Source organism: Triticum dicoccoides, chromosome 5B, assembly GCF_002162155.2.
Source record: "Triticum dicoccoides isolate Atlit2015 ecotype Zavitan chromosome 5B, WEW_v2.0, whole genome shotgun sequence".
Taxonomy (NCBI): domain Eukaryota; kingdom Viridiplantae; phylum Streptophyta; class Magnoliopsida; order Poales; family Poaceae; genus Triticum; species Triticum dicoccoides.
In genome coordinates this window covers 275,104,294-275,117,069 of record NC_041389.1, presented here as the reverse complement: position 1 = coordinate 275,117,069, position 12,776 = coordinate 275,104,294, and the positions used below count along the sequence as shown (strand labels likewise).

Below are 12,776 nucleotides of genomic sequence, written 5' to 3'. Positions count from 1 at the left end.
CGGAGCAGGCCAACTCTTGGTGAAGGACGAGGAGATTAAGCATAGATGGCGGGAGTACTTCGACAAGCTGTTCAATGGGGAGAATGAGAGTTCTACCATTGAACTGGACGACTCCTTTGATGAGACCAGCATGCGTTTTGTGCGGTGCATCCAGGAGTCTGAGGTGAAGGAGGCTTTAAAAAGGATGAAAGGAGGCAAGGCGATGGGCCCTGATTGTATCCCCATTGAGGTGTGGAAAGGTCTCGGGGACATAGCGATAGTATGGCTAACCAAACTTTTCAACCTCATTTTTCGGGCAAACAAGATGCCAGAAGAATGGAGACGGAGTATATTAGTACCAATCTTCAAGAACAAGGGGGATGTTCAGAGTTGTACTAATTACCGTGGAATTAAGCTGATGAGCCATACAATGAAGCTATGGGAGAGAGTCATTGAGCACCGCTTAAGAAGAATGACAAGCGTGACCAAAAATCAGTTTGGTTTCATGCCTGGGAGGTCGACCATGGAAGCCATTTTCTTGGTACGACAACTTATGGAGAGATATAGGGAGCAAAAGAAGGACTTGCATATGGTGTTCATTGACTTGGAGAAGGCCTATGATAAGATACCGCGGAATGTCATGTGGTGGGCCTTGGAGAAACACAAAGTTCCAGCAAAGTACATTACCCTCATCAAGGACATGTACGATAATGTTGTGACAAGTGTTCGAACAAGTGATGTCGACACCGATGACTTCCCGATTAAGATAGGACTGCATCAGGGGTCAGCTTTGAGCCCTTATCTTTTTGCATTGGTCATGGATGAGGTCACAAGGGATATACAAGGAGATATCCCATGGTGTATGCTCTTTATGGATGATGTGGTGCTAGTTGACGATAGTCAGACGGGGGTAAATGGGAAGTTAGAGTTATGGAGACAAACCTTGGAATTGAAAGGGTTTAGGCTTAGTAGAACTAAAACCGAGTACATGATGTGCGGTTTCAGTACTACTAGGTGTGAGGAGGAGGAGGTTAGCCTTGATGGCCAGGTGGTACCTCGGAAGGACACCTTTCGGTATTTGGGGTCAATGTTGCAGGAGGATGGGGGTATTGATGAAGATGTGAACCATCGAATCAAAGCCGGATGGATGAAGTGGCGCCAAGCTTCTGGCATTCTATGTGACAAGAGAGTGCCACAAAAGCTAAAAGGCAAGTTCTACAGGACGGCAGTTCGACCCGCAATGTTGTATGGCGCGGAGTGTTGGCCGACTAAAAGGCGACATGTTGAACAATTAGGTGTAGCGGAGATGCGTATGTTGAGATGGATGTGTGGCCACACGAGGAAGGATCGAGTCCGGAATGATGATATACGAGATAGAGTTGGGGTAGCACCAATTGAGGAGAAGCTTGTCCAACATCGTCTGAGATGGTTTGGGCATATTCAACGAAGGCCTCCAGAAGCTCCAGTGCATAGCGGACGGCTAAAGCGTGCGGAGAATGTCAAGAGATGGTGGGGTCGACCGAATTTGACATGGGAGGAGTCCGTTAAGAGAGACCTGAAAGATTGGAGTATCGACAAAGAGCTAGCTATGGACAGGGGTGCGTGGAAGCTTGCTATCCATGTGCCAGAGCCATGAGTTGGTTGCGAAATCTTATGGGTTTCACCTCTAGCCTACCCCAACTTGTTTGGGACTAAAGGCTTTGTTGTTGTTGTTGTTGTTGTTGTTGTTGTTGTTGCAAGTCTCTTCGAATTATCAGTTTGGTTTGGCCTACTAGATTGATCTTTCTTGCAATGGGAGAAGTGCTTAGCTTTGGGTTCAATCTTGCGGTGTCCTTTCCCAATGACAGCAGGGGTAGTAAGGCACGTATTGTATTGTTTCCATCGAGGATAAAAAGATGGGGTTTATATTATATTGCATGAGTTTATTACTCTACATCATGTCATCTTTCTTAATGCGTTACTCTGTTTTTTATGAACTTAATACTCTAGACGCATGCTGGATAGCGGTCGATGTGTGGAGTAATAGTAGTAGATGCAGGCAGGAGTCGGTCTACTTGTCACGGACGTGATGCCTATATACATGATCATGCTTAGATAATCTCATAATTATTCGCTTTTCTATCAATTGCTCGACAGTAATTTGTTCACCCACCGTAATACTTACGCTATTTTGAGAGAAGCCACTAGTGAAACCTATGACCCCTGGGTCTATCCTTTATCATACTAGTGGACCCGTTGTGCCAAATGGCGCAGAGACCCGCGAAAGCCATGTTCACAATGAAAATAGTTTCCTTTAGTAAGGACATATTCGATTTTGATAGTAGAAAGCCTATGTGTGCCAAATGGCGCAGAGTCTCATTTAAAACCATGTGTGTTTTGTTATTTGCATTTATCAGTAACTTCATGTTTGGACAAGCGCAGAGATTATGTCAAACCCAAAGTGTTTTAAAAATATTTGTCTTTGTTATTAGAAGTAGGTGTTAGCAAACCACTTGAGGTACTAATTCAAACCCTGTAAGATTAAAAATGAAGGATAATATATCTTTGAAAATATATACATGAGCATGCATATTTTGTTATCTTACTCAGGTAGCATAGAGCCAAATGGTGGAAGGTGCAAATTCAAACCCCGGGTGTTTTGAAACACTTCTCTGTATATCAAGTTTTAGAAATCATTTAGGTGCATGGTAAGAATTATCTAAAAATTTCAAGTTTCCTACCTTACGATGGAACTGTACTCTTTGTGAAGATAACAAAGTTTGGAGGCGTCCTATCTTATGCATCCAACAACCCTCGTGCATCCATGTAGCCGGTCATCATCGTTTGTCTGATCGCAATCCTCAGCCTCTCGTGAGTTGGCCCTTATTTTATAGAAAAAACGCCCACTTGAAACTCTTGTTAGATCATTTCTAAAAAAATAACCCAGCTGAAGCAATGGACCTATACCCGATCGAAAATATCACAACCCCAAATCTGTCCAAATCCTTCTGCCCACGAGGGTCCTCCCAATGGCGACGAGCTCAACACCCGTATGAGATGCGCCACTTCACCATCGTCGCAATCATGATTCGTCCAAAAGCCTCCGCCTATTTGGCTCGCCTGTCCAGGCCCTGGCGAGCCTCGTGCCTCGTCCACCTCGTCGCCAGTTCCCACCGGCCACAACCTACACCCGTCCACCTCATCACTGATACCCGCTGCCGAGGCCACCACCGGTCGCAACCTGCACCCTTCCACCTCATCGCCGGCCAGCGTCACTGAGGCCACTGATGGGTGTAACATCTGCACCTTCGACATACACTCTGACCCTCCACCTGATGGCGTCGTCATGTTGTAGACTCGCGTGGGCGACGACTACAACCTAGGACCCTTTCCAGAGCAACGTCGTCCATGTCTCTAAATTTTCGTTGGACTTTGCAGAGCAACATCGACCATGTCTCTGAATTTTCCTTGTTCTTTTTTGATGTAGATATGTGATAATTGCAGATTGACTTCCTGACTGAGGATTAATACAGTTGAGTGTGTACACATAGTTTCAGATTTTAGAATGTGGAGGCCTATCGTCGATGATTATTGGATTGCTGAAAGAAATGAATATAAGCTGATGTGAATGGGAATGGCAGAAAAAACATCCAATTAATTTTTACTTTGTTCCTATTGGCAATTGAGGTGTTCCTCATATATTACATGATGTAACATAACTCTAATGCTGCTAGTCTAATTTATCTTCAAGGCTTCTTCACCTGATACATGCTAATAGTAGCTAGAAGCCCGAAGAATTCATGAATTAAAAGCTACCTGCTCCTTCGAAACCTGGTGCCTGTGCATCCAAATTCTCATTCATAAACAAGAAGAAACTCCCAACCTTCATAAACAACTGGAATTCACAGCATCTACAGACCACTCAGAAGTAATTACGGACGCATCAAATGTGATAGAAATAGGACAAATAATTGGAGAATAAACACAACCTCTCATCCATTACATAGAATTCAAAATTCCATAAAACCAATAAAATTGTATTAATGAGCTCTGCTTGCTTTGCTGCATGTGTACAATGCATTCTTCGCCCTCTCACTACCTCAACGATTTGATTTGATTAAATGACGCTTATCTGGTGACACAAGGCAATGATTGGTGCTTGACCCATGATAGTATCTCGTAGGTATCATTACCAAACATGTACAGTAGCTTTTATTGTGAATGACCTCATTTTCTAACTTCTTTTGTTGTCCAATACGAACTCTAAAACCAGAGTGGTGTGCATAAGACTTGTAGAACTACTCCGCAACCTTCAGTCCTTCAAATGTCATCCCCATTTGAGGCTTCAAATTATCTTCACATTCATGTATAAAAGATGAGTGTTGCATAAAGAGTGAATCAGCAAGCACCTTCATCTACAAGTAATTGAACTGAATATGATTATGGCCAGTGAAAAGCAATTGACTTAAAAACAGAGGAACACTTGCTTTCTTTATGATTGTATTAAACCCAACCCCGTTCATTTGCATTTCCCAGCTATATGTATTTGGCAGTGTTGTACGAACATGTATGTAATATAGAAAAATGCTCCTAAAAGGCTGAAGCAAAGTGATCTGGTACATAATTAATCTATAATGATGCTTGTAGCACTTGGTAGTTGGTACACTCCATTGAACATGCAGCAGGTCATACAAAATAAGAGAGAGGCATTGTGACAAAAGACATGTCATACATTAATTTTGGTTCTTTCAGATTTGTTACCTGAAGCTCCATGTGCCATACTTAAGTTCAGTTCATGTTCTGCAAGGGTAGCGTTTTCGACAGCAATAGCAGGGGAAGTCAGGGCTTCCTGATGGATAGATGGGGAGGCTAATACAAGTATACAAGGTCCCCATGGTTTATGGAGGAAGGAGGGCGAGCAATTTCCATCCATCACTGTCGATGCAGATTCACCGTCCCTAATACAGAAGCCTCCATGGTGTTTGGTTGCACCATTGCGACTTAACAGGCAAGGAGGATTCATCCAGCATGCTGATCCTGGAATTGAGAGATGCACTTCGTCGTGGCCGTTGCAAAAATCGTCTGGGCAGATGCAGTCCGTCATGGTGATTCTCCCCGCAGATGCATGTCATCTCGGCTATGGCCATTATTGGAATATGGGTTGCAGTTGCAAACATACCATTGGTAGAGAACAATAGCTATCACTCGATAATGGGCATATAAGTATATATCATCACCATCAGTCTGTACAGTTGAAGAAACATCAGTTTGCGGCAACATGTAAGTTATCTATTGAATAGTAATAGTTGTATCTAGAGATAATGCTAACCAATTCTGCATAGAAAACACTTTCCAGATGGAAAGTTATAGTCTACTCCTAATGTTCCTTGTAGACTATGGCTAGTTAAAGTCAAATTGCTGCAATAAATGAAAACTTTTATATCAATTAAAACTACTTCAGTACATGTACACACGCACATGATCAAGGATAAAATGAATACTACTGCACACAAATGGTTGATCAGACAAAACACCAGATGTTCAATCATGCAAGCAGCAAGCATGAGCAAAAACAGAACACAACTCTGGGCCATATCATAAATATTAACACAATCTAAACTAATGACCATGACAACACATACGAAAGAAAAGAATGCAGCAGCTGGATAGAAAAGGGATATGGCACATAATCATGTACGCTTGTGCATCTAATTAAACATCTAAATAAAGATGAAGGATATGCGTTCTTTCCATCTGATAATCTCCGGTAGTCAACCACACCCGTAATATCTTGAAAAGGAGTTTGTGCCAATAATTGGAAGGATCTCGTGAAATGTTTAATATAGTTATCCTTGCCTTCTTGTAGATTCTGATTGTTCAAATATTCTGCAATATAGAGTTAATATGCAGTATATTGAGAGTATGACAAACAAAAAAATATTCACAAGAAATGGCAAGAGTATCCAATATTGCAAATAACAATAGACCGGGCAAGAAAGTCAAAAGCTTGTAGACACAAACAAAAATAGTTAATACCCAGACCTTCTATCAGAAATGGCTTGCACATTTATTTTTCTTAGATTGCATGGAGCAGATCATTAGATTACTTAGTACTGCTCACAAAGAGCATACGTAACCTTCTCTTCAACTTGTAAGCCGGTTGAATTCGATGTTCCAATGCATGGTCCCTGTTGTGCACACGTCAATGGAAGGCAAACTGTGTGCATGATGACACACTACCCGCTCTATTTCCTTCCTGTTGTTTTGCTTCATTCACTCACAAAACCTGAAACCAGCAAGCACCAAGATGGTGATTAGAAATCTGAACTTCACACAGAGATTAAGGAGTAACACACACAAATCAAGCCTCGGTAAGAAGTTCGGTTAGGGTTCGTCACCTCCAACTGTCGACCTCCCCGCTGAGGAAAAGGCAGGCCCTCCTCCCCGTCATTGTCTTCATTTTCAAAGTTGCATAAACTGGATAATTAAAGAATTGCACACATGTATGAAGCATCAAGAAATTGATACTTTTGGATTAAGGCACGGACGGGGAGGAACAGGAAGAGAAGCAACACAAGAGATTGGAGGAAGGAGCTCACGTAGGAAGGGGCCACCAGAAGGGGAAAGGAAGTTGGCGGGCGCATACGGTTCGAGCAGCTCACAGTGGTGGACTTCGATGTCATTTTTGCCACCACAAACCGCGCCAGTGACCCTCGCTCGGCCGATGCCGCACCTCCATCTTCTCTTCCTCTCCCTTTCTTCCTCCTCTCCTTCATCTCTCTCTCCCTCTCATCTTGTCCCTCTCCTGCAGATCAGATCGAGCGGCACCACCATTGCCCCTTGCCTGCAGTTGACGCCGCCGCCGGGGCAGTTTGCCTCCGTGCCTGCAAGCCTCGGATCCATGGGAACCGGGATGAGGAGGGCTGGACACGGATCCATGGGGTCGCCCTTTGCCTGCAGTCTCCCGCCGCTGCCGTAGAAGCTCGCCTCTGTGCTCCCACGCCTTGGATCCGGCGAGATGGATGAGATGCGGGAAGATGGAGGAGGAGGAGGAAGACAGCATGGAGGCGGCTGGGAGGAGCGAGGGCGGCGGCTGGCGTTTGCTAAGAAAGTACAGGGCTGAGTCAGCGGCTTATAAGAAATAAATTAGTATATTTGTACTTGGTTGGAGGAAAGAGAAGAGGAGAGAGAAGGTAAGCGGGCTCTTCGTGAAGAGCCAGCTCTAGCACGTGTTCCTAGGCACTTTGTGAGAATAAAAGGTGGGTCACATAATAAAAAAAGTAGTACACTTTTTTGATTTATTATTGTACATGTTGGCTATAAGATGGGTTGTAGATGACATGGCACTAGATAATAGCCAGCAGCCGGCTATACTATTAACCATGCTCTAAGGGTTCGTGTGGGAGAAGAGAGGGTGTGGCGACTGGAGATTGGAAGGGAAAGGGGCTGGGCGTGGGATTGGGCTAGGATTGGATACGGCGCGCGAGTTGTGTATTGGCCAAAACCTCGCGCACGTAGGACGGTTGACCCAGCCAATACACAGCTGAGATGAGCCCACCGGTCATTCGATGAGAAAAGAATTGCGTGGTGAAAATAAAATTTACCAAAAGGTGAAGATCGAACGGCACAAAAGAGAAAAAGATCAGATCCAACAACCCAGAGTGGAGGAAATTGGGGGAGCTCCCTGGTGGAGGGTCGGCTAGCATTCTTATAGGTTTAATAAGCTTTCAATCTACTTTTATTTGCATCTTTACTTTTTCAATCTATATTATAAAATACCAAAATTATATTTACCTTATCATATTATCTCTATCAGATCTCACTTTTGCAAGTGGTCATGAAGGGATTGACAACCCCTTTATTGTGTTGGTTGCGAGTTCTTGTTTGTTTGTGTAGGTGCGTGGGACTTTTGAGGAGCCTCCTACTGGATTGATACCTTGGTTCTCAAAAACTGAGGGAAATACTTACACTACTATTGCTACATCACCCTTTCCTCTTCAAGAAAAACCAACACAAGCTCAAGACGTAGCAGCAGGATGCTAGAAAAGGCTCCAAGATGGGATCTCACGTGAATAGAAGGTTGCTGCGATGGAAAAGTGTTTTCGTGGATAATTCTGAGGGTTTTGGAATATATGTTAATTTATTGGACGAAGAAGTAGGTCAGGGGGTGTTGGAGTAGGCCACAAGGTAGGGGGGTGCCCCTGTGCCTTCTCGTCTACTCCATGGTCTTCTGACTTGGAGTCCAAGTTCCACATGTGTCTTCTGGTCCAAGAAAAATCATCACGAAGGTTTTATTCCGTTTGGACTCCATTTGGTATTCCTTTTCTACGAAACTCAAAAACAAGGAAAATGACAGAAACGGGCACTAGGCTATAGGTTAATATGTTAGTCCCAAAAATAATATAAAATTAGCATGATAAGGCATATAAAACATCCAAAACAGATAATATAATAGCATGGAACAATCAAAAATTATAGATACATTGCAGACGTATCAAGCATCCCCAAGCTTAATTTCTGCTCGTCCTCGAGTAGGTAAATGATAAAAACAGAATTTTTGATGTGGAATGCTACCTAACATATTTATTCATGTAATTTTTTTTATTGTGGCATAAATGTTTAGATATAAGATTGAAAGCAAAAGTTTAATATTGACATAAAAACAATAATACTTCAAGCATACTAACAAAGCAATCATGTCTTCTCAAAATAACATGGCCAAAGAAAGCTTATCCCTACAAAATCATATAGTCTGGCTATGCTCCATCTTCATCACACACTATATTCAAATCATGCACAATTCGATGACAAGCCAAGCAATTGTTTCATACTTTTGGTGTTCCCAAACCTTTTCAACTTTCACATAATACATGAGCGTGAGCCATGGACATAGCACTATATATAGGTGGAATAGAATATGGTGGTTGTGGAGAAGACAAAAAGAAGGAGATAGTCTCACATCAACTAGGCGTATCAACGGGCTATGGAGATGCCCATCAATAGATATCAACATAAGTGAGTAGGGATTGCCATGCAACAAATGCACTAGAGCTATAAGTTTGTGAAAGCTCGAAAAGAAACTAAGTGGGTGTGCATCCAACTCGCTTGCTCACAAAGACCTAGGGCAATTTGAGGAAGCCATCATTGGAATATACAAGCCAGGTTCTATAATGAAAATTTTCCACTAGTATATGAAAGTGACAACATAGAAGACTGTCTATCATGATGATCATGGTGCTACTTTGAAGCACAAGTGTGGAAAAGGATAGTAACGTTGCCCCTTGTCTATTTTCTCTCATTTTTTGTGGGCTTCTTTGGACTCTTTTTTTTCGTCCGGAGTCTCATCCGACTTGTGGGGGAATCATAGTCTCCATCATCCTTTCCTCACATGGGAAAATGCTCTAATAATGAAGATCATCACACTTTTATTTACTTACAACTCAAGAATTACAACTAGATACTTAGAATAAAATATGACTCTATATGAATGCCTCCGGCGGTGTACCGGGATGTGCAATGACTCAAGAGTGACATGTATGAAAGAATTATGAAAAGTGTCTTTGCCAGAAATACGATGTCAACTACATGATCATGCAAAGCAATATGACAATGATGAAGTGTGTCCTAATAAATAGAACGGTGGAAAGTTGCGTGGCAATATATCTCGGAATGGCTATGGAAATGCCATAATAGGTAGGTATGGTGGCTGTTTTAAAGAAGGTATATGGTGGGTCTATGGTACTAGCGAAAGTTCCGCGGCACAAGAGAGGCTAGCAATGGTGGAAGGGTGAGAGTGGCATAATCCATGGACTCAACATTAGTCATAAAGAACTCACATACTTATTGCAAAAATCTATTAGTTATCGAAACGAAGTACTACGCACATGATCCTAGGGGGATAGATTGGTAGGAAAAGACCATCGCTCGTCCCCGACTACCACTCATAAGGAAGACAATAAATAAATAAATCATGCTCCGACTTCATCACGTAACAGTTCACCATACGTGCATGCTACGAGAATTACAAACTTTAACACAAGTATTTCTACAATCCACAAGTACTCACTAGCAAGACTGTAACATCACCATCTTTATATCTCAAAACAATCATAAGGAATCAAACTTCTCATAGTATTCAATGCACTTTATATGAAAGTTTTTATTATATCCCTCTTGGATGTCTATCATATTAGGACTAAATTCATAACCAAAGCAAATTACCATGCTGTTTAGAAGGACTCTCAAAATAATGTAAGTGAATCATGAGAGTTCAATAATTTCTACAAAATAAAGCTACTGTCGTGCTCTAAAAAGACATAAGTGAAGCACTAGAGCAAAATTGCCTAGCTCAAAAGATATAAGTGAAGCTCATAGAGTATTCTAATAAATCACGATTCATATGTGTCCCTCTCAAAAGTAGTGTACAACAAGGATGATTGTGGCAAACTAAAAAGTAAAGACTCATATCATACAAGGCGCTCCAAGCAAAACACATATCATGTGATGAATAAAAATATAGACTCAAGTAAAGTTACCGATAGACGAAGACGAAAGAGGGGATGCCTTCCGGGACATCCCCAAGCTTAGGCTCTTGGTTGTCCTTGAATATTATCTTGGGGTGCCTTGGGCATCCCAAGCTTAGGCTCTTGCCACTCCTTATTCCATAGTCCATCAAATCCTTACCCAAAACTTGAAAACTTCACAACACAAAACTCAACAGAAAATCTCATAAGCTCCACTAGTATAAGAAAATAAATCACCGCTTTTGGTGTTGTTGTGAACTCATTCTTTATTTATATTAGTGTAATATCTACTTTATTCCAACTTTTCCATGGTTCATACCTCCCGATACTACCCATAGATTCATCAAAATAAGCAAACAACACATAGAAAACAGAATCTGTCAAAAACAGAACAGTCTGTAGTAATCTGGATACTTCGAATACTTCTGTAACTCCAAAAATTCTGAAACATTTGTAAAACATAGGCAATTCGTATATCAATCTTGTGTAAAAAAAATAAGAATTTTATCATGCTTCTGTGATTTTTAACAATTTTAGGACTGAGCGGAGAAGTTTCTATTTTTTCAGCAAGACCAAATCAACTATCACCATAAGCTATCCCAAAGGTCTTACTTGGCACAAACACTAATTAAAACACCAAAGCACAATTACTATAGAGGTAATAATGTGTATTATCACAAAAATAGAAAATAAAATTATCGGGTTGTCTCCCAACAAGCGCTTTTCTTTAAAGCCTTTTAGCTAGGCATTGCGATTTCAATGATGCTCACACGAAAGATAAGAATTGAAACACAAATAGAGCATCATAAAACATGTGACAAACATATTTAAGTCTAACATACTTCCTATGCATAGGCATTTTATAAGCAAACAAATTATCAAGGCAAGCAAAAATTAGCATATGCAAGGAACAAGAAAGAGACGATATCAATCTCAACATGAAGAGAGGTAATTTAGTAACATGAAAATTTCTACAACCATATTTTCCTCTCTCATAATAATTACATGTAGGATCATAAGAAAATTCAACAATATAGGTATCACATAACATATTCTCAACACGATCCACATGCATGCGAAGTTGACACTCTTCCAAAATAGTGGGATTAACATTAGTTAAAGTCATGACCTCTCCAAACCCACTTTTATAAAAAAAATCATAGGATCGATCAATCTCCAAAGTAGTGGGATCATTAATTCCTAAATTTTACACTCTTCCAAACCCACTTTCAATATTATAGCAAAAATATTCATCATGAGGCTTAAATAAATTTTAAAGATCATAAGAAGAATCGCCCCATTCATGATCATTACAGTAAGTAGTGGACATGGCAAAACTAGCATCCCCAAGCTTAGGGTTTTGTATATCATTAATATAATTAACATTAATAGAATTTATAATAACATCATTGCAATCATGCTTTTCATTCAAGGAGCTATCGTGAATCACTTTACAATTTTCTTCTTTTAACACTTCATCACAATTTTTAGATTCACGAATTTCAAGCAAAACTTCATAAAGATAGTCTAGTGCACTCAACTCACTAGCAATAGGTTCAAAATAATTGGATCTCTTAAAAAGATTAGCAAGTGAATGAGGATCCATAAACTCCTTGCTTCCCTTTTTTGAATAAAATACACAATTATGCCAAGAAAACAAGCAAACAAACCAAGTAAGACATAAGGGCAAACAAAAAGACGAACGAAAAGAAGGGCGGAGAAAAGGCGAATCATTTCGAAAATCGTTTTAGAAGTGGGGAGAGGAAAACGAGAGGCAAATGGCGAATAATGTAATGCAAGAGATGAGAGTTTTATGATGGGTACTTGGTATGTCTTGACTTGGCGTAGATCTCCCCGGCAACGGCGCCAGAAATTCTTCCTGCTACTTCTTGAGCTTGCATTGGTTTTTCCCTTGAAGAGGAAAGGGTGATGCAACAAAGTAGAGGTAAGTATTTCCCTTAGTTTAAGAACCAAGGTATCAATCCAGTAGGAGACAACGCACAAATCACCAATACCTACACAAACAATCAAAAACTTGCACCCAACGCGATAAAGGGGTTCTCAATCCCTTCACGGTCACTTGCAAAAGTGAGATATGATAGAGATAGATAAAACTACAAAAAGGATAAGTAAATATTTTTGGGTTTTTTGGTTTATAGACTGGAAAGTAAAATATTGCAAAATAGTAGATTGGAAAGTTATATGATGGAAAATAGACCCGGGGGCCATAGGTTTCACTAGAGGCTTCTCTCAAGATACCAAATAATACGGTGGGTGAACAAATTACTGTCGAGC

At 40.9% G+C, this 12,776-nt stretch overlaps 1 long non-coding RNA gene across 6 annotated transcripts; it reads right to left on the bottom strand.

Moving 5' to 3' along the window:
- Nucleotides 1-3,859: 3,859 nt before the first annotated feature.
- Nucleotides 3,860-7,089, bottom strand: LOC119308385. Of its 6 annotated transcripts, none has more exons than XR_005150084.1 (5): nucleotides 6,558-7,089; nucleotides 6,357-6,435; nucleotides 5,288-6,244; nucleotides 4,720-5,202; nucleotides 3,860-4,373 (listed from the first exon to the last, which is right to left on the bottom strand). It is a non-coding gene; the product is annotated as an uncharacterized LOC119308385 (long non-coding RNA). The 6 variants fall into 6 exon arrangements; XR_005150081.1 differs by having other exon boundaries at nucleotides 4,720-5,844; nucleotides 6,001-6,244; nucleotides 6,558-7,088; XR_005150083.1 differs by having other exon boundaries at nucleotides 4,720-5,844; nucleotides 6,096-6,244; nucleotides 6,558-7,088.
- Nucleotides 7,090-12,776: the final 5,687 nt, after the last annotated feature.